This window comes from Neopelma chrysocephalum, unplaced genomic scaffold (assembly GCF_003984885.1).
Source record: "Neopelma chrysocephalum unplaced genomic scaffold, ASM398488v2 Primary Assembly neopelma1_45, whole genome shotgun sequence".
In the NCBI taxonomy this organism is placed as follows: Eukaryota; Metazoa; Chordata; class Aves; order Passeriformes; family Pipridae; genus Neopelma; species Neopelma chrysocephalum.
In genome coordinates this window covers 17,226,414-17,253,504 of record NW_020897704.1, presented here as the reverse complement: position 1 = coordinate 17,253,504, position 27,091 = coordinate 17,226,414, and the positions used below count along the sequence as shown (strand labels likewise).

At 42.0% G+C, this 27,091-nt stretch overlaps 1 protein-coding gene across 2 annotated transcripts in view; it reads right to left on the bottom strand.

The window, feature by feature from the left end:
• FAM107B (family with sequence similarity 107 member B) overlaps window positions 1–25,790 on the bottom strand; it is a 60,263-nt gene extending 34,473 nt beyond the window's left edge. Inside the window, exons 1-2 of one of the 2 annotated variants that reach the window (XM_027679506.1) lie at window positions 25,643–25,757; window positions 23,735–23,855 (exon numbers count right to left, since the gene is read on the bottom strand). The gene's annotated coding sequence lies outside the window, so the exon portion shown is untranslated. Of the gene's footprint in view, window positions 1–23,734; window positions 23,856–25,642 lie in introns of both variants that reach the window. The other variant, XM_027679508.1, reaches the window with a different exon arrangement.
• Between the last annotated feature and the right edge of the window lie 1,301 nt (window positions 25,791–27,091).

Here is a 27,091-nt window from a genome sequence, read left to right as displayed (position 1 = left end):
TCCATTAGAAAAGCTGTGGGCAAACAAGATTACCAGTCTCGCTTGCAAGTGAGAATTGCCTGTGAAAAAAAGGCAGAATCACGTTTCCATGTGGAACATTTTAAAAATATTATTACTAAATATAATATAATAACATTTCAGATTTTTCCTCTCTCTTTTATTTCCAATAATACGCACACTCATCTCCGCTTGTTCCATTAGATAACAGCAGGTAGCAGAGCCAGTCATGTTCTTGTTCAAAGTCCCCTGGGATTTGAGCCTTTCCTTCCAGGTTCTCACAGAGGGGAGCAGACCACAAGGAAACAGTCAGGCACATGCCAGGGGGAGAGGAATAGGGAACACCTGCATGTGGCTTTCAGACCCATCTTCATCACAGGCCTCAAACTATCCACACAGCTGGCAGAATTCCCATACCAATCTGAACTGGAGAGAAGGGAGGGAAAGACTGAAATATCAGGATGTTCCAATTTGAAAATGTCATTAAAAATTATAATTCTTAGCTAATTATATGGGCAGGGAGGGAATAAAAATCGAGCAAAGCGGTGCCATGGCTAGATGGCAAGAGAGAGGCATTTATTCCGCCACACTGAGATATTTTATATTCACAGTCATCGCCGCAGTGCTGAATGACGTGAAGCAAAGTGTTGCTGCTTCTTCCTTGTACCATTTTCTGCTACAGCACCCTCTGCCATCCAAATTCCCACTCCCTCTCACACCTTTACAAAATGTCATTGCAGTGACTTTCTAGGAATTTGGGCCAAGTTCAAGAATCCCCATCTGCTCCCGCTGGAGAGGGATGAGATCAGACTGTAAATGCATGGCAGACTCCTCACAAGGAGACATGTGAATACAATTTGGACACATATACAAGTCAGTCCCAGCCTTCTCCATTTAAATTAAAAACTTTAGACTCTCCTCTGTCTCTCTGTAATGAAACATTCATATAATCAGTTATTCACCCATTTGGGTTGAGTGCATGTATAGGCAAGCACTCTCAAGACATTTCATTAATCTACATTTATCTTAAAGCTGTTTAGAATTGCAGACGTGCATGCACAAGATGAGTTTTTCAAGACTTAAAAGCAATTAGGTCTTGAGAAAAGTGGCTTTGGTAGCACATGTTCTCAGAGTTATTTAAATAAATTCAAATTAAATATATGTTTAAATCAGCATGAGACTTCTCATTAGACACCAGTGTTTTTTCCAGTTTCAAGAGCTTTTTGGCACTGCTTTGCACTGCATACGTAGGAGCAGTGCACCTGTGCAGGAGCTTGCAGGATGGCTCCCCTTGCAAACCTAAACACACACAACATGGGTTCAAAAATTGAATTTGTAATACTTTTTTGTTATAGCTGGTAGAAATATGAAAATAAATATACAAAAGATATCACTCTCTGGAGGTTTCTCTCCACACCTGACTGGTTATCACGATAGCCCAGGGCTAAAGTCAGGAGCAGGAGCATAGTGTTCACCTACTAACTCTTCCCAATTTATCTTTGTGGCGCTCTCTGGAGCTGAGATCAAGCTTCCACATTTTGTAAGATGGTGAACTTTTTTTTAAAAAAAAAAAAAACAGAACAGAAATCAAGTTACTTGAGGAATTACGTAGAACTGGAAACTCAAGTTGGATCATGTAAGTCCCAGCTGAGCCATGCAAGATAAGCCCTTCTCCATTTAACCAAGTCCTACACTTCTAGATGTGTGGTACTTTCAAATCCGGCCTATTTAAAATCTAACTGAAGAGTCATGAATTTTCCACCATTGGAAAAAGATGACCCTAATTCTGACAGAGAATATTAGATTCCTTTATAATCCCAAGTGTCTCTCTTGCTTACATCTATTTATTTTCTTTTTAAGTCCACTAATGGACTTAAAAGGAGACTAAATAGTTCATTTCTTGCCCACAAATGTGGCCAAGAAAACATAACGTGATTACATTCTGTGTGTGGCTAAAGACTGAAGCCTGCTGTTTTAAAACATACACATAAACATACAAATACATATGTACATACATACTCACACACGCAGACTTTGTTAATAATCAGAACAGGTCTTGATGAATCACCTCTATTTGATATTTTTACAGTGTTTCATGTAAAAAACATTCTCCAAATGTGCAAACTATTATGGAAATATGTGAAAAACAAAGTCTGACTGGCAGATTAAAGTTGTAGGCTGAATAGCACATAAGCCTGTTTAGCATTAATGCCAGAAGAACCCTTCTCACTCTAAAAATCTGACATATCATTTGCTTTATTAGCTCTAAATCAACTATTCATTTACTTTACATTAAAAATAGGAAAGTATAAATTAATACAGATTATTTAGAACTGAAGTCATGCAAAGACAGCATTTCTTTTTCAATAGACTTTCAGTTTGGAAGTGAATATTACTGCATACTCCTGAATTGCTACAACAGTCCACAAGGCCAGCACTGGAAGTCTGTCGATTCAACCATTAAGATTTCATTTACTAAGAGTTGATTAACTCGTAGCTTCCTTTTCCACTAATTAATACCACAAACTGCCTCCAACTATTATGAGTTAAGATCTGAGTGCATGAGCAAGGAATGATTATCTTAAACACCCCCTAGAATCACAATTTCACACATCTAGTAAATGAAACCTTTTTAAATTGGGAAAAGAAAAAGAAAGGCAGGATAGTGCTTCACTCTAGTCAAAAAGTCACTGCAGCTCTGATTAACTTAGAATTCGTGAAACTCTAGTCAAGAAAGTAAAAATGAAAGTCTGACCCTTAAAAAGTAAGGCCAGATGTTCCAGTCATTTCCTCTTACATTTTTGTGAACCACGTGGTTCATGGTCAGAGAAAAGTCTATTACAAGTCACAAATATGCCTCCAGAAGAGATCCAAGAGTTTCCCTTCCAAGCTAGAGACAATTCCCAACAAAACAGAAGACATCATTCCAGCACCAAGCCGAATAAAGTGCGCCAGAGGTCATCAGCAATCACATCTAATGGAAATGAGGATACAGAGAAACAGCTCTGCAGGCAGAGCCTGTGGCTGGCACAGCTCCCAGGGCATCGGAGCGATTAACTCCAGCAGAACAACATTACAGTCACTCAAGCCCCTGCTCACTGCAGGAGCCTTGCTAACATTTGTGTTTACTACTCCAGGTCAATGCCAATAACTTCACAGTCCTCATCTACTCAGAAGTGCTATCCCACTCTAACCTGTCCTTCCATGTTCCCACACTACTAAGGACATGCCTCTTACTCCAAGCACCTCAAAACTTCATCTAAGACCATTTTAATCACACACATAGAGACTTTCTTCCCTTCTAAGATTTTCAGTGAACATAACATTAGAAGAGGCTGATAATTTTTCCTTTCCTAATCTTGAGAAAACCCTTTTCCACTAAATCCTCTGTAACAGGGCTGCTGCAAAGCACTATGGCTGGAAACAAAGGGTTTATAATGGAAATGGTGAGGTAACCTCAGACACTGCACCAAGCTGCACAAAAACCCTGTCATGCTACTGAAAAGAAAATGCATTTAAAGCCTAAGAGGCTCTGTCATCACCATAAAATGCACACACTGCTACTGCATGCTCTCAAACTTTATTAAATGGGCCTGGGTACAGCAGCAGTGAAGTGCAGTCTGCCCTGACTTCACACAGCACGTGGGCTCACTGCCACCACCAGCTGTGACCACCTCCACACTAACAAGGAAGGGGAAGAGAAAAATCTGCACTACATTAGTGATCACAAAAAGAATAAGGGGAAAAAAATTGGTCTGAGTAGAAGTCAGTGCTGGAGGGTTACTCTCACTACCTGGCCACTATATGCTATTCTTTGCTCAGCATTAACACTTACCCATTTCTCCAACCCAGTGACTCTCATTCTCATTCCTTTGTTGTTACCAAACCAGCCTTCCTCTGGGAAAGGTCTGTCAGCTGCAATGAATGCTGGCCACTGTATTTAGCGTAAAATTTGGAAATTTTGAAATTAAGACAGTAAATCACCACTATCCTCTGCATATAAGAGACAAGTCAAGATGTGACAAAGATATAATGATGCTCTTTTATTAAACTGGTAAAAGAAAACCGAAGAGAAGTGAACGAGACTTGACTTAGTGAACATCTGAAATTTAATAACACTACATTAATAACCCTGATGAGGACTGCTGTTACAGAGATCTCCAGGAACTTAACACAGGATAAGTTTTATTAAAACTATACTCCCATCTAAAGTGCTCTGGATTATTTAAGATTTATCTAAGTGAGAGCAAGGAGACCCCATCTAATCAGGAAAATGCTGTAATAGCCTATGATTCAGAAGCCATCAATTTACTTTGTGTTCACAGACTATGTGCAAGATACCATAAAATGAAATAATAAAAAGCAGTAAAAGGACAGAGCTTATATGGCAAAAGACTCAAGCACTAGCAAAGAGGAGGAAGGGAGTGGAGGAAAGGATGTTTTAAAGACAAACTACCTGCATGTGCAGTTCTGAAATTATAGCTCCCAACTTCCCTATCTCATTACTGTGTGAGCTGCAGATGAAACAAAGCAATGGAGAATAACAGGGCCATGTTGCCTCTCTTGAAAATAAAACTCCACCATCATGGAAAGCTAATAAAGAAAATAAAAGCAACAGGCAAGATTAAGAAAGCAGAGAATGAAAAGTAATAGTATTGATTTAAGTGGTTCATTTTTTATTCATGGGTATTCTTTCCAGTGGATATCACAGCAGCATTTTATGCCTAATAGGTGCCATCACTGTGTAAATGTTTTCTAAGCAAAAAAAAAAACACCAAACAACCCAAAACAAAACAAAAAACCAAAACCTACTTTTTACCAAAGCAATAAATGGCTTCATAGCACACAGCCAGATGCAGAATTTAAGAACCAAAATGAAGCATGGACAATGTGAAACAAAAGAAAACTTACCCTCTGTGAAAGCCCTTCTGTATTGAAACAATTTAATAGAAAGTGGGTGCTATAGATTATATGTTTTCATATAATGAAAAACCTTAAATAATGAAGTTTTTCATATAATGAAAAACTTAACCCTGGTTAAGTTCTCAGAGAAGGTGTTTGTATTTCTGACCACCTCTCCGAGGGCTTCAGATGAAAAAAAAAAGAACAAAACAAAAAAAGAAATTAAAAAAATATGCATTCTGTGCCCTCAAAGGACCATTGAAAGCTTAATCCAAACCCATTCTGGGAGCTCCACTGAACAGCAGATGTTCTTCCCACTGGGTCTAGACCAGTGACCCCAGTTCACTGCAGTTGCTGAAACAGCTTTCTCACAGACTACAAGGGAAGACAGAGAGAGTTCAGCTGGATGGGCAGTGCTAGACAGGATGAACAAAGGTCTGTGGAAACTCTTATAGAAACCACCAGGTGCTTATAGTACTGACATGGCACAATGCTGAAAATCACACACTAAAACTTTGGCAGTTAAAAGGTGATGCTTTCCTTAAAAGAAAAATCAATATTCAATAATCAACACGACTAAAAAAACCCCAAAAAACAACAAAGCAAAACAAAACCCCCCATTGAATACACAAGTCCTAATCTCAGAGCCTTACAGAAAGCCCAGTTGCTTCCTACTTCTCCCCCTTCCTATTCCCACTTCTAGTTTAAATTCTTACAATACTTATGTTTTGAATATTTATTGCCAATTCACAAACTTTAACTATAAAACCCTAATTCAGATAACAGATTAAACCCCACTGTTCAAACTACAAATTTTAATCCAAAATTAATATGTAAACCAAGATCTCTATTTATTTTGCATAAATTGTTCTCCTCCTCCCCCAGTCTCCATGAGACAGAATGTTGTTTCCCAATACTTTACTTCATAATCTCATTAGCAGTCTCTTCTTCCCTCTCCCATCAGGCAGGTTTTGTATTCAGATAGAAATGTCTTCAGATACTGCCTGGCGGTATCCTGGAAGCAATCACATCCGGTTGGAATTGAAAATGTTATTTATCTACTGTGATTTTGCTGATATCAAATATTCAGGTTAATAGTAAAGACAGTGGTGGTAGGGAAATTGTAACAGCTTTGGAAGGATGTAACATACCCATTTCCTTCGTTTACTGAGCAAACATGCTGCCCTTGGGCAAACGAGTATCAGATGGCTAATAGTCTCTGTGCTGAAGGGAGCCAGGAAGCAGACGGTTAATGAAGCCCAAAGGGTACTGGAAAGAGGCACTGGGATAGGATTGGCAATCTTCTTTCAAAAACCAGAGCCTCACTGGTGCAGCTGACCTACATTCTGCAACTCAGGGTTGAAGGCCCAGTCAAAACATGCATAAATTAAATAATGGGTCCATTTCAACTGGATCTCCAAGCATCCCGTGCTGGTGAGAACAAGCTGTCTCCTCTCGTGTACTACTCCAGCACAAGCCACAGATGCTAAATGTGATCCCAAACCACTCTGTTTTAATTTGCATAAGGCCCTTTACAGACCAGACTGTACCTTGCCAGAGCTTCGTGTTAAATTGCTATTTATTGACTCCAGTGGTGGTGAGAAATCCAAGGTTTTAAATGACCAGCATAACCCTCGCCTTTGAAATCTAATTCAAACCAGTTTTAAGACTTCCTTCTTATGAGTAATTCCCTTTAACCAGGCATCTATTAGATTTAAGGAAGAAATCATACCAAGCTTCAATTTTCAAACTCATTTTTACCCAATGTAATCTCTCCTTAAAAGACCACAAAATTTCTTCATGATCTGCACATCTAAATATCTTCTTGCACAGCCAGGGGCAATGTCCGCGTATCGAAAGCTTGCAGTCTGTGGGTTTCACTGTTTTACATCAAGAGCAAAGCACATGCAGGCTCAAAATAATCCCATGCCTCCATTTTTCACTTCAGCTAAAAAGGATTCAACAAGACACATCAGAGGAGAATGCACTGGTGTTGATTTGTATTCCAGAAATGAACAGATGCTAAAAAATGAAAATTATTTAAGCAGAAATCTTGATTGCTATTCTCTGCAGAAGGGTTGCTGTAACATGAGCCTTTTGTTTGCTGAAGAGGCAGATAAATTGCACCACTAATTTGTCCCATATAACACACACTTATTCAAATCTTTATAACACATGGAAAATGACTCAGTTCTAACGCTTTAAGTGAACATGCTTTCAGCTGTTATTCCTATCAGCATTGCATTAAGAGAAGTAAGTGAAGGCAGAGTAGGTCCACAAAACCATCAAAGCGAAACTGATTTTATTTACTTAGATAAAACCCCTGAAGCAGGCTGGGCACAAAGTGGAACAGACATTTTGTTTATAGATCAAATTTATGAAAGTAATTATTATCTCAAGTTCACGAGTTGATTATTATTGGTCCTGATTCCAGATTTTAGAACTACTGGAGTTATCTTTTCCTATCTTAATCACATTCCTGATTTTTCATCACTTTCTCAGCTTTGGAATAACTGTTTATTGAACTGAAATAATTATTTGCTGAATTCATTGAAAGAAATAACAATCAAGAAAATATCTCCAAATTTGACAGAAAGAATACTGAAAAATTTTGCTTGTTTCTCAAAAACACTTGTTCGGACCTCTTAACTAATATATTTCAACAGGTCACAAAGAGGGAAGCCTTAAGGTGTTCAGATCAGGGAGGAGGGAAAGTTAAGTTAGACTTCATTATGGTTAGACTACACATTTATATAAAACTTATTTACAAATAAGAGTTTTCACCATTACTTTTATGTATATCTAATCAGTTAAAATTAATGTTTTGATCTGCACAATCCTAAAGGCCTACCCCCATTTATACATTCAACAAAATACTTAAAAATTGTCTTAAAGCAGACAACCCAAGGCATTCCATCCTAAACCAGCTCTTTGCCAACCTTGAATTTGCGGTTAGCATTTCAGTCTTGTTGCCCCAACTGAGAAGCTAAAATAAACTCCCCTGATCTCACCCTGGACAAGACTCAGTCCTGTATCACAATGATGCAAAGACAAAGGCACAAACACAGTGGATGCTCCCATACCTCATGGAGTCACCAGTCAGACCTGCAGTGAAGACCACAGCAGTACGGCTTTAGCACTCACCAGAGCACGATCAGATTCACACCAGCCCTAGGTCTGGCAGAAAGCCTTCCGGCTCTGGTTGCCTGCACTATTCTTCCCTGGAGAAGCAGAAAACAACTCTTGGAGGCACAAGGCCCCAGGAGCTAAAGTTCTCTTCTTCTTGCGACAGGCCAGCTACCTGCATTCAGGCAATTGATGCAGGTATAGGATGGTCCCTCTTTCCTGGCCTACCTTTTATCCTCACCTTTATTGGCAACAACAGAAACCACCTGGGTCCCTATATCAGATAGCAGAAGCCATCCTAATTACCCCACAGCAGCTGCCACCCGCTCTCCCCCTCACTTCTCCCATCTCCCTGCACCAGCCCTGCTTTGGAGTCAGTAGTTGCATCCGGGATGCGATGGGAATGAAGCTCCGGCTTGGGAGGCTTCAGTGCCAAGAGGAGTCCAGCACGGAGAGGTGGAACCACCTTGTAATCTCAGCCTCTGTTAGCTAAAAAATACCAAGCAAACATGGGATTGTGTGCTTTTGTGTACACATCAGGATAAAAGGAGGCAAAGATGGTCAAAAAGATATGGCTGCATAAGTTGCAGGAGCACAAATGCAGGTGTGCCAGGGGGACATGCCAGAAGCTTGGGAAGCACAGCAGATGGACAGCCATGACAGGCATGTTACAATGAGGGCAAAGATTAGAGCACTGTAACAGAGAAACCTGAACTGGTTTAACTGGGTCCTTCTCCTTATAAAATAGTTATAAAAAGAAATGTGAGATTACAGGACCAGCTGAAACTGCCATGCTAATAAAACACAGGAAACCATTGATCTCAATAAGAGTTATTTGCCGAATGCTTACAGAGAAACAAGTCTGCAGGGCTAAAATATCTTATTAGTTATCATTAAATTCTTTTAAACATATACAGATCCTTGTGAAAGTCAAAGACAGCAACTGGAGAGAACCCACACCCAAATGATTCTACAGTGATAGTGGGTTTGCTGAAATTCTGAAGGTAGAAGATACCGAAGTGTTTCCTATATAAATGCAAGGCTGACCATTTTAAAAATCTTTCCACAACCTGCCAAAATAACTTAGACAATAACACAGCATCTCAAAAAAACCAAGGGTAACAAGGAGTTCAGAGAAAAAAAACAGAAGTAAATACAATTTATTTTTTTCTTCACATGAATGACTGTGCAACTGAGATCCCTTTAAACTTAAGCATCTCTAACATTAGCCAGTAGCATAGAAAGCCAAAAAGCAGAACTAGAATACAAAAGGAGAGATGGAATTTGCTTTAACAAGGTCTACAATAGATCCTGGCACATCTCTGCCTCAGGAAAAAAAACTAAAAGACACTTACCACAGAATTTTGTAAATATGGGTTGATGCTCACATACCACTCAGTGTAATATGCAAAAACTCACTCTGTCTCATGAGCTCAGATGCACACACATACACCCAAAAGTACAAATTTATGCCAGCTTTTGCCAGAACCAGTCAGACGTTTTCCTTTATGTTCACAGCTGCTGAAGTACTATTTCATCCGCACCCTATCATGTCCAAATTCTCCTGGCTTTTGAAATGATCCACGCTTCCTATTTAAAGCTTTGAGCTGGAATGGATGGTTAACTCATTTCACAAAGAGTTTGGTTATACATCTCCCTTGATGAAAAATTTAAATTGTTTGGCTAAGAAGCAGTGTCTTTTTACCCCAAGACGCTCCTCCAGCAGCAGTTCAGTAAATAATGAGAAAAAAAACCAGGGAAAGGAACCAAAGTGTTTTGTAACACAGAGAGGGTTTTGGTTTGTTTTCATAAAGTTCAAACAGAAGAATTTTTATGACTTAAGTAAAAGGAGTGCAAAAGGGTTTGGAGAAGGAAGGTTTCCATTAAACAGATCAGGACTGGTTCAACAGTAATTTGAGCTCCCTATGAGCTCACTTTTTGCTGTGCCACACTCAGGAGCGAAGCAAAAACTTCACAAAACACAGGAGGGAACTGATGACAGATGAGAGGGCAAGACGCAGCGCAGGGCCAGCTCTGAAATAGTTACTTGCACTATATTACAGCCTGCCATGAGAGAGCCTTTCCCACATTTTTAAAGCTGAAAACGTAAAGAGCACATTAAAGGAAATTTAACTTGAGTGGTGAACCAGGAACTGAAAAAAATGGGCTGGAAGAAAATGATGGATTTTCCTGTGCGTCAAGGAGCAGCCCTGGGAAGTCCAAGCTCTCAACAGAGAATCCCACTTGGGGTCACCAGGTCACTCCATCTGTAGGGACTGGATTTCCCCCATCCCGTGCAGGCTGTCACAAGAGGCTGCTATCAGCTGTGGCAAACCCCCCGCAGGGACACGGGGATGATGTAAGGCAGCTCATGTGCCGTAAGCTCAACTGCTCTGGGGGTCTGGCTGAGACACCCCAGCTTAGGGAGTCATGTTTCACCTGCATCTAAGTCAGCTCTGATTCATGGCAGAATAATCATTTTGATGGTGAAAAGCAACTATTAAAAATGCTTTCTTGCAACAACACTGCCAAGAAAAAGCTGAGCCAGGGACTCTCTGACAGCATCTGCAATTTATGGGAAATGGGCAATCAAGAAACTCTCTTGGGCCAGGCTCAGTGGTAGGTAATGCTGCCTGGAGTTCATCCCTGGCCACCAGCACCCACATTGCACAAGGCAACCCGAGCACAGTCCCACTGGTTCCTGCAGTAGGTGATGAACGTGACCCTTTGGAAAGAGGGCACCACAATCCCATGGCATCAGCCCACAGGAGGGTGACTGGGGGACAGTCACAGCAAAGGTGCAGCCAACAGGAGTCCCAGCTCACACCTGGTGCCAGGGCTGCACTTACAACAGTGCAGATGTTGTCTCTGCACTCTCCCCTCCTGTGGCGCATACAGGATGGCACCCAGGGACCACTGGGCTTTGGAAGGCCATGATAACTCCTAGTTTGTTGAATAGGGATCTAAGAAAACACCACTTCATCTCAGGCAGCACACCAAGTCTCCCTCCTGACAGCTTAACATCTGACCTGCAGATCTGTGCGTAATCAGCTCAGCGTTAGGACCCGCAATTAAACCTCATTCATTGTCTGAGCCTGAAGATTAGAGACAAAAACCAGGAGATATAGGAACAAAAAGTAAAGCAAGGCAGGCAGAGTTGTTGTTTCCCTCCTCATTACTCATGACTGTAACTGCAAGCCTTAGGACATCTACTTGCAGTTAGCACCGATACTGGTTCACTCACTTCTGGAGAAGGTGGCAGGCTGTTACTGGTCTCCTGTAGAAAAAGTTGAGAATTATCAAAAACCTCACAGAGATTTGGAGCAGGGAGGTTCATTCCTCCTGGGGGAGGAAAGATGAGTCACCATCTGCACTGAAAGCCCAGATGCCCAATTCCTGCTCAGACAGTTTAAATCCTGAGTTACTCCCTTCACATGAAGACCTTACATCAACAGGAACCAGGTTATGGTACAGGAGGAGGCAAGGCACAGGCTTTGCTGAACAGGAGTTTTTCTCTCCCAAGAATTCTGCAGATGGCATCCTGCATACTGCAGTAAATTGAGACAACCCTGGAAGTGTTCAAGGCCAGGCTGGATAGGGCTTTGGAAGTCCCCATGGTCTAGTGGAAGGTGTCCCTGCCCATGGCAGGAGGTTGGAATGAGATGATCTTTAAGGTCCCTTTCAACACAAACCTTTCTGTGATTCTACAAACCCTGGGCAGACCTTACAAGAATGTCAGCAGGAATTCTGCTGTGGAACCCATACTTTTTGCAGGTACAAAGGTGATTTTAAATATGGATTGGCTTGATAAAGGCAACTCTTTAGTACACCAGTGCAAGCATGCAAATGTAGGGAAATGCATAAGCTGAATAACCAAGATTTCTTTGCATATTGAGACTTGCTAGGCAGTTCTTCTTCAGCTTCACTGTGAGATGGAAATGTAAAGGGAAATGTAAGTATTTTTGATAACCAATAATAATGACTTAGGAGAGCTTCTCTGATTTTTATATATTACATGGGCAAGAGGCCAGACAGAGCATTTAGTTAATTAAAGTTTTATTGATAGTAGTAAGCGGTACCCTTTTGACATCCTCCTACCTTTTTCTCCCTGTACAGTGTGATCCTTAGCCTTCCTTTATGTACAAAACAAAATGAAAAGAAAAAATAACTATGTAACTTCCTGCAAGAGACAAATAAAAAGAGCTACCACAAAAATAAATAAATAACTATCAAATTCAACATTCAACATAGCCATATCCACAGAAAGACTAACTTGCAGATGAAATGGGAAAGGACTTTGCCTAGGCTGCTAAGGCGAAATGCTGTATTAAACAGATAAATTTCAAATAAAAAAAAAAGGCAGGAAGTAGGAAAAAATAATGAGATCCTTATAGTCTGCAAGTCGGCCAAATGTATCAACCCTTGTTATATTTGGTTTTCATGTGTTACTCACTAGGCATGTTCGTGCACTGGGAAGAATACCAGATAAAACATGTGGTTATTGGCCCGCAGAGATAACAACGCTAGAATGCAAGCTCCGGTCTGCAGCAGCTTTCCTTAATAAGTATTCCCCATTTAAGCAAAGATCGATCCTACATGATGTGACAGGCCACTGATACAAATAAATTGCTTTATGATATAATCTGTGACTGTAAAAAAAAAAGGCAGACAACATATATTCACCGTGGGCTTACTGAGTTCCACACTAGTGTGTCTAAGTTTCCACTTCATGTAAAATCAACTTTTATCTCTCTGTGATACAACCCAGCAGTACGTTGTAATCAATTTTTAATCTTTCAACTCAAAGGTCTGAAGCCAGTTTACAACTACATAATAATTTGAAATAATAGGAGTTTCTGATCCATTTCAATTTTCAAGCCTTTGTGTTGCACATGTCATTGAATTAACCGAGTAGCTCATGCAGTTACAGAAAGCTTCTAGAGGGGAGTGATAAATTAACATTACCCTTTATTTTTGTAACCAAAGGAGGGGACTTAAATATTTTGGGTTTTTTCCCACCTTCAGCTGTACAAAATTTAATATGGTTCATTGGTCAGAAAGTCAGCAAGAACGAAAGCACATCTACTGTTCCCCATCTCGGCTACCCACGAGTTGGCAGTTAAATAATGTTGAAGGAAATTGGTGTGGTTTGCTTGCACAACAGCCTTTCTAAAATGGTAGCAACCATGTTGTAAATCATTCACACAAGAAGTAGGACAATTCTAGGACACTATTCTGATGCCCATATCTTAGTGAAATCAGTATGGCTCTAGCAAAACCAGACTTCAAGAGCCACCACAGGGAGTTCCCTTGGTACAAAGTTAATCTGCAAAAACACAGCAGAAAACACAGTCTCTCCAGAGAGACTGCGCCATAACCAAGAAGCAAATAAAGGGCCAGGTCAAGATTTTAAGAAGTTAAGAATTTAAATTAAACAACCTTCTTGGATTTCTTGTGTGATAATTAAAGTGTGCACTTGCACATCTCCTCATAACCTTTGGCTGGTTTCACCTGAATTTTTAAAGGGTTTGAAGCCTTCATGAAGCTCCCCTAAAATGTAAACCCGAGGCTGAGCAATGAAAGACTTCAGCCAGGACTCCAGGTTCTGACAGGCTTTCAGTGCTTTGAGACAACACTTACAAGTAACAGCCTTTGGAAGAATGTTAAAAGCAACAAACAAGCAAACAAACTTTTGAATTTGAATCAACAGGAAATTAATTGTCAGAAAAACAAAACCAAGGTTTATGGAAGGCAAAACTGGAGGATCCCTACACTCACCACATGTGAACTGTATGACAAAGGGATGTAGTTATGCAACACAGAAGAGGTCAAATATGTGATGATGGAGTGAAAGATTGATGCAAGCTTATATCATGCAGATCAGCTAGAAAGTTTACAGCTTCAGGCAGTAGCAGAAATACGTATGGTACAAACATATGGTACCAGCCTTTTTTTGTAGTCATTGAAGTTATCTCACATTTCATTTTCTTTCCAGTCTAGTATTACAGTCTGACCCACTTTCTGTCAAAATTTATCAAACATGAAGATGAAGAAACGATCAGCTCTAATGTAACCTACCTACCCACCTGCATTCCTTCTGAAAGTAGGTGTTCTGTAGGACACTTCTGGCTTCTGGTTAAAATACAAGGAACTCTTCTATTAGGAAAAACACACTAATATGAGGAAAGAATCTGAAACTTTAGTCATGTTCAAAAACTACTTTCAGTCATTCTACAAATTTCCTGTTGTTTGTTATTTACAGAATTGGCATCTACAATCTAAAGCATCTTTCACTTTAGGGGAAAAGAGACAAACTACTAACCTTTAACAAATTGTCCTGTATGGGATAATGTAACAAGGTCTAACTCTGCCGCAATGAGAATAAACTCAGTTTAATCCTCCAAACCCTAGATTAAATTACAAACCCTATGCAAAGGTAGAGAAAGCCCTTTTAAAAACATTCTTCTACCCCTCTTCTAAGGACTTCAAAGTAATAACACTTAAATCTAGTCTAGACTTTCAATGTCCCAAACTTGAATGACTCAAGATTTTCAGCTTCCATTCAACCACTCTTCATTCAACAGTTTGTTTACAGAAAGATATTTAAATTGTTCTGAAGAGCACCACGGCTCATTGTAGGGCCTTTTGATTCTCTAGCATGCACTGTCACTTATTTACTTTAGGTTTTCCATTATTCAAGTGCTGGCTAGTTCACATTCAAATGAATCACAAACACCAGAGCAAACAAGACAGTTAAGGCAAAGAAACTCAATTCAAACAACATCCAGTTCAGAAGACATTTAGAAGCCCAGAATACTAAGAGAAGTTCTCTTTGCTTTTTAACTTGGCAAGCTTAGAAACAAAAAATTTTCATTACAAAAGTCTGAAGTTGCTTAAAGGTATACAGAAATGCCACTAAAAATTTCCTACCTCTCAATTTTCATCAGTGACACAAAGGCATTGGCTGAAAATTCTAGATACTGCAATTCATTAAATTCTTTCCAAAATTATTTCCAAAGGAATTTCCAGAAAGGGGGGTGCAAATCCTAAATCTTGTTACAGGACTGCACTGTTCTCCCAAAATGCACAAAACTGAAGTGGGGCAGTAACTGTGTGAGTGCTACCACCCCAACAGAATGCAACTTAGAGAAGCAAGGGAAAACTGTGCTTTGAGATCCATTGTCCTTTACTTAAAAAAGTAAAGGTGATGGCCCTTGTGAACCAGAGAACTTGCCAAAACCAAAAACCACATTTATGCTATGCTCAGCCTAAACTGCAATGAAAATTAACATTTGACCAAGACAGAGAGAAAAATGCCATTTAATGGAGCTGCAGTTGGTGACATCCCAAAAAATGATGCCAATCACTTGTCTTTGAGTCAGCTCCATTCCCACATTTTGTACAAGTGCTCTGAGTGACTCACACCAATAATCTATGTGGGAGATAAGTAAAGGAAATCTCTAACATGATTTTGCTGCAGCTTTTCAAGATGAAGTGTAATTTGCCTGGTTCTCTTTATATGAACTTCAATTATTTGCAAATTTAATTTAAATTCCAATTTGTCTTTAGGAATTTTCTCAGAAGCAACAAGCTTAATGGGGGTAATGCAGCACAGACAAAACTGGCAAGTAAGGTAATGATCTGGCCTAACCAGTTCCTGTTTTCAGTAAGAAGCAGCTTTTTAGGCTGCCTACTTGCCTAAAGGCATTTACAAAAATATAATTTCTATATTAGGGTAGTAGTTTATGCTTGAAATATAAAGTTTATATTATCCGTTCATTATGTTTCTATTTGCAGTGTTTCATCTGTTTATTCTTCTCTTGGTTCAAAGTCCCAAGTTCAGATTCTATCCTTGCATTAATTAGTTATAGCTGTAGGCAAGTCAATTCAGCCTTTGTTCCTCAATCTGTAAAAGAAGGACAATAATAAATATTTATGTACTTTAAATAGATATTGGAATGATTTGTTTACCCTGACACAGTCAGTTTTTCAAATATACCACTCTAAAATTCTATGCAAAAATTACCTACTTTAACCACATTAACCAGAATGATTGTAATTTTTGTAAATGGCTTGTTGAACTGTCATATCCTTTCCTTCCTCAGGGAGACCATTTCCTACAGCACACTTCTAAAGCCTTCCATTTAGCAAGCCATGATACTCTGAGCTGAGTTCATGGCATCCTAACAAACAAACAGAAAAACCCACCACACAAGTACATTGATTACAAAGACATTTAATCTTAAGATTTTTTTAGTGTGCAGAATTTTTTTCCAGTCCCCTTCCTGGGGGAAAATACCCAGAGGAATACGAGCTCCTTTTGTCATTGCTTTTACAGTGATAAGTTAATTGTGATATTCAATGTTTTGTTGACCAGTAATCTGGTGCTTTCTAAATCCAACCCTTGCCTGACTTCCTCGCACTTGCAGTGAATTTACTCTCTAAGTGCACACATTCATCTGTGGCTGTTTTAGCAACCAATTAATCAGCTTCCTATTAGGAAGAGGAAATACCCTAAACCCAAGTGAGATTTTGGAGACAAAATAAAGATGAATCTCAAGCCTTGTGAAGCATTAAACCTGAACAGGAAAATCAGCTGAGGCTTCTTTATCATTAGAGATAAAATAGGAATAAGAACTCACGACCGGCTCAAACTTTAATTCTTAATTCTACAAGTGCTGATGTTACTTGCAATAAACAGATTAATATCCAATACTAAAATGGGAGGAAGGGTTTGGAATGATCCCTTAAAGCAGTGATTTAACAAGGCACCATTTTATCAATGCATGCTATGCCAAATTTGATGGGACACTTCATTAATTCAATTTCAATATCGAAAGGAGTAAACTCTTCAAAAACACACACTCCTCTACTTCAAAGTTCATTCTAAACTCTTGCCTTTCGGTGCACAGAACAGGCATTACACATGCAGCCCTCCCTCTGTATGCTACCAGATGCTGGCAGTCAAAAGAATTAAACATTTAAACAAAGCCCTCCATTAATACAAAAATAAAAATCCACAGGACAGTAAAACAGGTGACAATATTGTGCTTCAGGAACCAGAGTTTCCTTTTCTTGCATAATTCTGAGGCAAAGGAAAGGAAAAAAAAATTATTCAAAGAACAACTTTGCTGAAAGCTGATATGAGGATGCTTCAGCAATTAAAAATTATGTACAACAGACACCCAGACCTTAATTAGCATAACATTATAAACCTGGGCATCCTTCTGGGGCAAAGCTGTGTCCAACCCACACTGAGCAGACCACAGCCTCAGCACCACAGAAGTAAGAGCCTCTCCCTGGCAGATGCTGCCTGCAGTCATCCCGTGCTACCAACTCTGTGACAGCTTTGAGGGAAGGAAGAACTACTCAGCCACAGGAAATCAAGGCAGTGGATTAGGAAGAGAATAGACAGACACAGGAATTACAATTTGAGCAGAAAATTTAGCTACTTAGGTATCCATATGGCCCATGGCTACAGCATAAGAGGTCCTCCAGGTTTTAAATACATTACTCTCTTTTGAAGTTCTTCACCCTGTTTCTTTAAAAAGCTGTCTCAGTATCCCTGACCTGGCTGACCTTTGACTCTGCATTTCAAACTGGCCTCCAATTTTTAGAGTTGTCTAAGACTTCACAATTAAAGTGACAGCAGTTGCAGAAATTTTCTAGAAAAAAAAAGCACTGGTGCAACTTTTAGTAAGCCTTGTTTTCTTTGAAAATAAGATTTACTATATAGGCCTGTGCTTCTCCTTGCAATATTTTTGGCTGAAGCTGGCAAATGGATTACATTTAGCTAAAGGAACACGTCATCTTGGATCTGTTAATCCTATTAGTTACCTGGAAATAGGTAACAAGGTTGAGGAGATGCCTTTTTAGTGCTTCTACAGAGAAAAAGTAGCCCTAACTATCTGGAAATTGTATAGATCCCTATGGGACAGCTTACAGTGTCGAAATTTCTTCCTGCAGTGCAATAAACATGAGCAATGAAGCATCTTTATATAGATACATAAAGATACACTGGAAGTTTCACTGAAAAGCTGTCTCTCCAGCAAAGCAGCTGCATTCAGTGCAAACTGATCTCTGATGCAAGAAAAATTTTTCTATTTCAACTCTCAAAACTACTGAGCAGGTGTCACAAAAAAACGCAACCCACACCAACATGCTTCACCTTTTTGTGTCCCCAATATCCATTCACACACTTTTCCTTATTTAAACTGCAAATTCCTCAGGGCAGAGACTGTCTCTTTAGGACAGTGCTAGGCAGGAAGGGCCCTTAGGCAACTGGAAAACAAAACAATACTTGGCACACTTATTTTCCAACTTCATGTGCTGACTTGTCCTCACACGCTCAAGCAAGGAAATTTATATTATTCTGCTTACACACTACATTAAAAAAAATATATATAATCAGTCATTGCACTTTGAAAGTTCAGCACTTTTGCATGACTATGAAAAGGATGTAGCACCTAACACAACCAGCTGATGCCTTCAACCTTTCCCTCTTTTTGTTCAGTTTCATGATTCACTAACTACAGAGAAAGCAAGAGAGGCCCATGAACTCAGATTTGAACTTCCCCAAAAGAGGGGTTTGATCCAGTGGTATCTGTAACATGTGCTTCAGCCTTTTAAACTAAATCCTTCACTTGAGACGGACTGGCACAGACATTCACAAACTCCAGTCTTCAGAACAAGCTTCAAGACTGGCTTTCTTGTTGCTAAACTTCAGAAAAACATTTTTTTAAGACTTTTTGATGGGATGCAGCTTCACACCGAGAGAAAAATGCTTTCTGCTCTTCAGAGACATTGAATATTTTTAATTCTACAGCTAGCTTTTAAGGTATTTTCTGAAAAAGGAAGAATATGTTTGCTCATGTTTTACGTAAGAGTTTTATGACTTGTTCAGCCTTCTCGTACTTGAAAGAACAAACAGATCAATGAAGAGTAACAGGCATGCCAAGACTGCCTTTGGAGAGCCACCCTGCTCCAACAGTTGCCATCTGTGGTAGCAAACAGCACACACAGGACAAGCCCTTGCACAGCCAGGGCTTCCTTCCAGAATACACCAGACTCCCTGCTCCTGAACACTTCTGATCAGGTAGTGTATCACTGCACTGCTCACTATGACAAAGGACACAGGAGGATGGTGGGACAGTGGAAGGCAAGCCGTGCTCACCTTTGAAAGGTCACCTCTTTGCCTGGCAAAGCCCACTGCCCACACACCCGAGACATCAGGTACATTCCCGTTTGCTTCTGCACATTACAGAGAGGGATGGCCTCAAATATTCTTGAGGCTTGGAAGAAAAAGGTTGTTTACTTTTAGAAGTACCAAAGCACCACCTCCCAGCCAAGAAATCCCAATACTACCACGACTCTTTCCCTATCCTTTCCTCCATTGTCACCCAAACCTGGGTATAGATTTCTGACAGACTGTTTTCAGTGAGCAGCAGTGATGTGCCAGGTATTTTGAGAGTTAAACATGTGTATTACAGCCTGCATTATATGTCAGAGCTCATCCTCAAGGACAAGTAACCTCAAAGTTCTGGGATTAAAAAAAAAAACACAATTGTGGTATCATAAAAGAAATCATAACCCAATCAAACTCCTATTTGATCCTATTCTCTCCAAAAATGAACACCACAAATCCCAGTGGCTTCACATGGAAGTTGTCTTTCTTCTTCTTCCAGCAGCCAAGCCCCTAACTGCACCTCAGGGCGAGCCCAGGCACTCACTCTTCCTTGAAATGCACCAAAGAGCTCATCTACCACAGTAAGTCTGAAGGACATTGCAGCAATGCAGTGCAACATTCAGCAAATCACCTTTGTCCCCAGTGACACTTCAGAGGAAACTGAGGTAGCAGAGACATATTTCAGTGGAAACAGCAGAGCAGTGCACATATTTGAAAGGCTGCTCAGCAAGTTGCCCTGCCAGAAAGAAGAAAATTTCCTATGACTCAAACTAAACTTCCAGTTCTTCAGAGGTACTAAAAAGTAAAGCTGTACCTCTGTGGTCCTCCTAACATGCAAAGTTACTCCAGACCATCCATTCTGATCCCTATCCTTAAGTGCTCCGCTCAGCTAGAGGTGCAACTTCATCTAGCTGTCAGCATAAACTCCAGCTTCCCTGAAATCTTTTCAGCTTGTTTAGAAGCATCCAGCACAGGCACTGGCCTAGATTAGGAGTGCAGTTATGCACACACGAATGGTCTTGACCCACTTCTCGCCACATCGTCCTGACTACTCAGAGCTGTGAACTCTATTTATTATTAGCACCAGAACAAAAGCCTGTGTATGTCCATGAGGCCTGACAAATACCCACTCACTGTACAGGCAAGGAATGAAAAGAATTGTTCTATTATTTCCCATCATCATCCTACCTCTCGCCAACCCACTGAGTGCCATTGCTACTGAAATACCTTTGACTGGCAGTATTTGTCTCTACTTCAGACCAGATGCCACAAGGCCTGGTGAGTTGGCACTAGTGGGCACTGGTGAACTGAATGTCCTTGAAGATGGACAGAAGAACTGTCAATATGCAAGTAAGCAGAAGCAGCTTAATGTGGGTTTCCTCTACAAAGCAACAAACGAAACAGTTTCCCCTCCATAAAATATACTATACCGCAAAGCAGAGCTTCAACCAAAGTCAAACATGAGCACAGTTTCTCCTTCAGAAGCATTTGTGGGTTTCAGCTCTACAGCTTACAAGAAAGGTAAGCAATTCCCAGGTACAAGGTAAAAAATAAGACTCATCCCACCACAAAAAGCAGCAACGTTGCTCTCCAGTGCATTAAAGCACCCCCGATAGCAGCAGCACTTTTCATGCTTTGTCATCACAAGCTCTCTACAGGACTCTAATGCAGCTCACACTGAGGGGCATTAAATGTAAAAGGTTGAGATTGGCTAAAGGGCAGAACAGAGGTTTTATAGTTCATCCTGAAGGCACATATGCTGCCTGAAATTGCAGTGTAAATGTAAAAATAAATAAATTGAGCTTGTCTAAAAGAAAGAGATTTGCTCCCTGTTCCTAAATGACTGTGCTATTCCTCTTTTTGATGAGGAGCATGTATGTGCCCAAAAGGCAACCTTCTGCCTTCACATTGCCAGAGAAATTTTTAAAATGTAAGCAAATACAAGAGTTTTGCTCCTAGGATAAATAAAGCTAAATAAGGCAAAGGTTATTGCATTTGTCCTCCCTGATGACATCATGAAACTAGGATACTCGTCCCATCTAAGCAAGCTGATGACCTGCTAAGACTCAGTAAACTCCATGCCAGAGCAGATCTAGCTGCCACAAAACCTGCCCTTTCAGCTGTAGACCCAGGCTTAACCATTAGAGTAACTACTGATTTCAAGAGTTGTTTTAATATATGACACTGATCAGCAGACAAAGCACTTTATACAACTTCTCCAAAGTCCTTGTGGCTTATTCTTTTATAGACAAAACTTGGAAACGCTGTTCTCCCACCTTTGAGTTTTCTACGCTTCAGTACACAAAACTTACTGCACTGGCCTAAACACAAGAAGTAGTGTGTCAGCTCAAAACATGTTTTGAAACCCAAGTTACAACTATGACAGATTTCGCAATGATAACCGTCAAGCACCAAGCACAGCGCTGTAAGGAAAAGCATTACTTCAAACTTTTCTCAGAGTGACAAAACACAGAGGTAGCAGGTACCCTCCAGTGCTTCAAACTGTATAGAAAGAGTAAGAAAAGACCACATCCTTCCTTTTCTTGCAGACACCAATGCCCTCTGCTCATATAACCCCTGCAAGATTTCTGCCACAGCAGAACTGCCGCACGCAGCTCCCCACTGTCATGCAACACCCACAGCCCTTCACAGCAACACCCTGAAGCAGAAAAGCAGCCACGTGAGAACAGCAGCTACGTGAGTGCCTGTGCATAGCACAAGGAACAGCAGCTACCCCTTTAGAAACCACAAGACTGGTCTCTCAGGGTGGGGATCTGCACTCTCATCGCCTCATCCATCTAGCGTGGTCACAGAAAGGCAGCCCTGGTCTTGCCATGACCCTCTTGGCTCTGCAAAGCCTTCTCTGCCCTTCTGCTGGCACCTGGCACAGCTCCACACAACTGTACAATGGGACAGATGAAGGATCTCCCCAACAAAGATCCAGCCAGAGACCCATCTGTAAAAACAGCACCCTCTATTTGAAGGTAGGTGTAGAAAGGAGAAGAAAAATGTCCCTTTTTTTTTCCTCACCTGTGTGTGTCAAATGTTTTTGTTTAAGCATTTATCATTACACAACCCTTCTGTTTTTCACAGTCTAAAAAATACCTACATGCATGGGGTTGGTGGAAGAGCAGTCAACCACTGGTTGCATCACAGCCAGGTAACACAACTGATTTTCATACTGTGCCTCTTCTCCTACTCCTTCTTGCAGGGGGGAAGGACTTTCATTTCAACACTAGCCAGTGGCTCAGGAGATGAGTTCAAGTTTTTGCACCACTACCCAGTTTGTGGGGTCACAGACAACCCATTTACTTCCTTGTGCTTTTATTCCCCATCTGCAAAGGGAAGGTGTCTTCCCCACAGCGGGAAGACGGGGCACCTTTCCACTTCAGCATGATTTTAGAAGATTAATATAAATGAAGCCCGCTCAGAGATAAGCTTGGCAAGAGCATGCAAGATGTTGGAAGGGGAAGTATCACCAAGAAATGCAGTTGTAGCCACAGAATTTACATTTCTCCTAAAGATATGATATGTTTTTCCTAACAAATTTGCAGCTTTATGTTCAGGTTAGCATGTGACCAATTCCCTTTCCACAGCTGAACCCTTCCACTGTCTTATGTCAAAACAAAACATCAAAACCCCAACTTACAAGCTTTTCAAGTAAACACAGAAGAGCTGCAGGCTCTTGGCAACATCACGATAAGCTGCAAACCATACTTCCACTGATACTCAAAAACACGCCAGGTCTGGCCAAACCAGAACAAACTTTAGACTAATCACTGGATTGAAGAAGCACTAAGAACATTTTCTTCCCCTCCACAGTGAGACGGTGTATGAATTTTGCTCTTTGATTCTGTGCCAGAACGGCATCAGCCGTGAGTTGTGTCTGACATGCTCTTTTTGTGTCCTTATGAGATGCAAATAGATACAAAGTTGTTCAGCGCAGAGACATCAGATACAAAACTGCTCAGCACAAGCTGAGCATTGAAATTTGGTCTGTTAACAACTACCACAGCCCCAGAACAGACTATGAGTTGGCCACATGTATTTAATACTGTTAACCACGTACAAAGATAACATAGTTTTATTCAATAAAATCTTTTTTTTTTTTTAACTTTGATGGAGCCAAGGTTCTGTTAGAGCCAATTACTGGTTAAACAGTTCCACTCTTCTTCCCACAGCTAGTAAACATGAATATTTCCTTCCATCTTTCTCCATTTTTCCTTCTGCTCCAATTTTTAGGTGGTTTCCCTGTCCTTACTGATGTCATGAAGGAGCGTTCTCAAAACCAGCTGCTTCTCAACATCCTGAGTAGTGGCTTTACATAAAAACCGAGTGACTCCCGCACCCCCAGCCCGGTCTATCAGTCGCTCTCAAGCCAGGCTGTTCCACTGCGTGACTCTGACAAACAATCTGCCACTTCAGCAAATGCACGACCAGAGCCACCACACAAATCAGCCTGTAAAGGAGAGCGTGTGCGAGAAGGATCTCCCAACTGCAGCTGCCACACAGCTCCTCACTTACCCAGTCGTGCAGGGGTGGTGCAGGGTTCAACACAGGCTGCCTCAAAACTTCTAAATGCTCGAGGGTGAACTGGAGTTCAGAGAAGCTTCTTAATTTTGAAGAGAGAAAAAAGATGCTAAGACTGAAAAAGAAGGAAGAGAGTAAATTAAGGGATATGAGATCTGAAGCAGAAAGGAGAAAGCAAGCGGGAAATTATTGTGAGGACCTGATGAGATGACTCTCTCGCCTCTAACTTTTGGGAAGCATCAGCATACCATTTTAATTAACAATACTCAAGTGCTGAAGACAATACGGCAACATTACTCTTGAGCATTATGGACACAGAAGTGACACTTCACCTGCCAAAATCATCCCTGGCAAAATTCCACTGACATCAGTGGAACTACACCAAGCATGAAATTGGCCCACAGTTGCATTAAGACAATAAAGGCTTTGTTTCAGGAGATATGGGGCATTTGTGGTTCTTTATAATAAAGCCCAGCAAACAACTGTTTATTGTCCCTGAGCAAATATCATTGACAACAAGCAAGCAGCCATCACATTCATAGTACATGCTGTCTGTCCATATATTGCTAGGAAAACAACCATCAGTAAAGTAACAGATTCTCAGTGTCCTGCTCATATCACAGGGAATTTAAAGACAGTTTAAATGCCTCTCAAATTGCCTACCAGATCCACAAGCAATCATTCTCATTTCAACAATGTTCTTCCACGCTCCTACTTCTCTTGCTAAGTCTATGAAAGTTGAATATCCTGACTGGTACTACAGGACTTAGCACACACATAGGAGTACCACAAAGGCATAGCAGCTCTGCTGCCAGAGTTATTCAACAATACTCCCAGCACAAACTATACACAGCGACCACACTATGCTCACACAGAAGCATCTTTTCCTCCTTTTGTTGCATTTTTGTGTGACGTGAAACCCCAAAAGTTCACATGTTTCTGCCTCTCTCTTGAGTTTGCCACAAGCATGCCCTGGACTTACAGACTCTGCTCCAACGCCAGCCACGGCTGTACACCGCACTCAAACAGTATTGATTTATGCCAGAACTCATTAAGCTATGAAAAAAAATCCAATGGCCGAAGCAAACAAGTAGTTCAGCCACACAGAGCTCCTGCGCTGCACCGTTTCCCCTTGTGCACCCCCAAAACACGTTTATCCACGCAGTTATCCTGGCCAGCTGTGCAGCCTTTCACCTCAATGCACAGGAAAACCTGGACATTTGGACTCTCCAGGTCCTTGAGGGAAACTTTGACAGATCCAGGTTGGAGCGGTGGGAGCACAGGAAAGAGCAGCTCCTCGGGGCTTGCCCCGCTCCAAGCTTCTACTTGTTTTAAAGATTTGTAAGGAAACATCCACTGCCCACACCAGAAGTTCAGCTGCTCTGAATACTCGTTTCACAGGACAGCACTTATAGGAAATAAAACATGTATAATACTTATCCGCCTTACCTTTTCTTTCCATTCACCACCACACTCCCCCGGCCCCACCAGCCCGCACCCACGGACCCAGCCGGGCTGTGGGGGTGCTCCCACTGCTGCAAGAGTCACCAGACAATCAAAGCTGCCCCATGGAGAAGCTGAAACACCCACGGGCTCCACGGCCCCGCAGAACCGGGGACAGCCGCGAGGGGCGGCGGGACCGGCAGCACCCCCGGTGCCCCGCACACCCTTCTGCTTCTCCCCCTTCGCTTTATGCAGAGCCGCGATGAACTCCTCGTGTTTCCCTTCGCGACTGAAGGCGAAGAGACGTGGCTCTGCCACAGGACCCCCACGGCCCGGGGGTGCCCCCCGGGACCCCCCCGCTCCCCTCCCCGGGAGGCGCCGTCCCTCAGCCCCCCCGGGCTGGGCTGTCCCGTCGCTCCGCGCCAGCGCCTTTGTGTGCGGAGCAGACCCAGAACCTACCTCGGCGGGGCGGCTCTACCCGCCCGGCAGCGCGGGGGTCGAGGGCAGGGGGAGCCGAGGAGGGAAGGAGAGAAGGAAGGAGAGAAGCGGCAGCCGCCCGCTCGATGCCCGCCGGAGTGTCCGCCCGGCCCCGCCACACGCGCGGAGCCGGCCCGGCCGCGCCTGAGGGGAGCGGCGGGGCGGACCGGGGGCGGGACCGGCGCTGAGTCACCGCCGCGGCCGCCCCGCCGCCTCCTTTGTTGTCAGGCGTGGAGAAATCCGCGGTGGCGGGGATGGCTGGGGGGAAACCCCGAGGGAAACGGGGGGAAAACGGTGTGTGTGGGGTGGCGGGGATCCCGTGAGGCGCCTCTCCCCGGGAGAGACGGCACGCTGGGGGCACTGTGAGAGACCGGACCCACGGGCGGTCCACAAAGTGCTGCCGGGGCCGCAGGTCCGCGGAGCGGCCCCGCTCACCTGCTGGAGACACCCCTCCCTCCTCATGGAAGAGAATCATCTCCCAGCTGTGCCTGGCTTTAACTTTCCCCGAGTGGTTCTTTTCTCCCTTCCCGTGTCTCGGAGCCCTGTCCGTGCGGATATTCCCACGGGTCATTCTATTAGAATCAGGGTCCCCATGCAACTAAGAGTCCAAGAGGTCACGGCCAGCCAGCCAAAATGTGCCTCAGTGTACCCAAAATCTAGTCTCTTAATGAGTTACTACACGATGAGTTACTACATGAGAGAGAGCCTGGGACACAGAATAGCGTGCACAGGCTTTGGGAGTGAGCCCAAACAAAGGCAGACTTTTGGGGATGAAATGTATGTTTATACACTGGGGGACATTCTGGAATTAACTAGATTTCTTTTGTATATTTATCGTTAGGATTCTTTCATGTTTCTTCAAAGCAGATGACATGAATCACAGCATAGCAACTGGAGTCATCTCAGGGATGGAAAGCTTCAGCCCCTGATCTCAGGAGCTCAGTAATTTGAGGAGCTGAGCATTCAGCATCCCTGGGGCTGCACAGGCAGACCCTTCCCCTCCAAAAGCCCCAGTCCCAAAAGTCCCAGCAAGAAGGTTGTTGGGTGCTCAGTAGATGGTGCTGTTTCCACCGAATTTATCCTAAATAACCCACTGCCCCCCAACTGTGTTGTCCATGTTCACAGTGTCAACCTGTACAACAGGCAGCTTCATTTTTCAGTGCCTTTTGCTTTACAGGAGCGTTGTGAGATATAGTTGCTCTGTATGTGGTGCTCATGGATACTGTATGGAGAGAAACCTCATAAAAATTGATTTTTTTTTTAAATAAATGTAGTAAAATGATGTGCCCAGATGAATGAGGCAGTATAAATATTGATTAGTTCCCTGTTCTGTGAACAGCCCTCAATCTGAGGCATGGGAGAGGGAAATGGTGTATGACTGGGGAATTGTAAACAACAATGAAATAAAATGAACTGCAAGGCCAGCGGAAT